At 39.8% G+C, this 1,995-nt stretch overlaps 1 protein-coding gene across 1 annotated transcript in view; it reads left to right on the top strand.

The window, feature by feature from the left end:
- The window catches only part of LOC115274362 (olfactory receptor-like protein OLF4), a 3,162-nt gene that overhangs the window by 288 nt on the left and 879 nt on the right, over positions 1–1,995 (top strand). The gene's annotated exons all lie outside the window — the stretch shown is intronic.

The raw sequence follows: 1,995 nt of genomic DNA on the forward strand, positions 1-1,995 counted from the left end.
TCTTTTCTTTTCACATCACACTGCATACTGTGCATGTATTACTGAAGGCTGGAAGATGATGTCCACAATTCAGGGAGTTTATTCATTGAGGTGCAGGATTGCTTAGTGTCGTCTATGTTTTATCACTGAATTATCTTCCTATTTCTGCTTGAAAATTTCTAAGACTGCCTGCTAATACAGTTGTTTCCACTGTTACATGTAATAACGTCCTTTTCCTAGTATTTGTGACAAATACTAAGGGGTGGTAAAGGAATAATATTAGCATCACTTATTTCATGCTCCTTCCTGCTCTGAAATCACTTCCACCTGCATGACCAGAGGACGCTGCCTGCAAGAAGAATGTGTCCTGTTGGCATATGGTTCGGGGTCACCAGTTCTTCTGCACAATCATGCATGTCCTTCAAACTCTCCCTGTTACCCTGAGGGGAGTCCACATATACTCACTTGTCCATTAAGTCAAGAAAAATAAAGTTGAGTCACAGAACAATCACAACTGCTCTCCTCAGCCTTCAGATCATATGTCACAAATAAAAAGCAGCAAATGATCTGATCACATCAGGTCTGTCTGCTTGGATGATCATGTCCAGTCAGCATTGCTGTGTAACAGGCTGTCCTTGTCAGCTGGGTTTTTATAATGATGTGGGGTCACCAAGCACAATGGTGAAGAAAGAATTCTTGAGACATTTTGTGGTACTAAAAGGTGTTTTTAATATAACTTTGGAGCAGGGTCTGTGGGCCAAAAAGATCTACACTGGGATGTGAAGGGTGACTGATTTTGTGCTTTTACGTTTGTCGGGGGGGGAGGGTAGATATAACATACATTTCTAGGGAATTGCTGTGTGCTGAAAGTGAGGTCGACAGGACCTTGGAGGTCTGGCTCTTATCAAGAATAAGTCTTTAGTCTCTAATAAAACATCATTATTAAGGCGCCATGAGTCTTTTAGTCTCTAATAAAACATCATTATTTAGGCGGCCATGAGTTCTGGAAGGAATGTCCCACTCTGCATTTCTCCAGGACGTAGCATTGGGCTGCAAGCTGTAAGGACATTGACTTTGAGCTACATTTTCTTGTGTTTGTTCTCCTCATTGGTGACACCTTTACAATAAAATGGAATTCTCTTCTGGGAAGCACTTATCTCTGCTGAGCTCCTTATAGGTCTAGAGTTAGGTGTGAATCTCTAGGATGTGTTTCTAAGGCTTATCCAGCATGTTGTGTGTGCCCTTTGGTCTCGACCAGTTTATGGTCTTATTACTGTATTTCTATTTGTAGGTTATTCTTCTATTTACAAAATAAACAAACCTATGTGAAGTTTTTGAATCTCATCTCACTGTGCCTACATCTGTACTTGACACTTGCTTTCCTTCCCTGTTGGCAGAGCTGTCTCCTGCACCTGCAATGGGAAGTCAGCTCCCTGTGCTCGCCCCCACCTCCATCGCCCCACACCATAGATATTTTCCCAATCAATTAAATTGTTGGCATATGATGACAATAAACTGTATTAAAGTATATAATTTGATGAATTAAAGGAGCTAAATGAAAATGAACAGCACATAGTGCAAGTTTTCATTTGTGAATAATTTCAGACTGTATGTAGGCTTTAACTTCTTTGTTAGATAATTGTTAAAATTGTAAACTCCTTAAGGCTCTCTGTCCTTATTTCCATAGGCTAGGTATGTTAAACATAACTTCCTATGAATGTTGTAAGAAAAGAATGAGATGCATGGAAATTAATTTTTTATTCCGAAGAAAACATTCAAGTGTAGTAGTATTGTGTGTGTGTATATCCATTTTTCTTTCAAATAAGCACACTCCCTACACATGCTCTCACACAATTTATGATTTCATCCTTTATATTGAAAGGAGACTTGAGAGAAACATGGAGAGGAACACGTTTAGTATTGGTTCAGGAGTACAAGCCAGTGATTCAGCACTAACATATGACACTCAATGCTCATCCCAGTAATGGCCCTCCTTGATGCCTGTCACCCATCTAG

This window comes from Suricata suricatta, chromosome 12 (genome assembly GCF_006229205.1).
Source record: "Suricata suricatta isolate VVHF042 chromosome 12, meerkat_22Aug2017_6uvM2_HiC, whole genome shotgun sequence".
Classification (NCBI taxonomy): Eukaryota; Metazoa; Chordata; class Mammalia; order Carnivora; family Herpestidae; genus Suricata; species Suricata suricatta.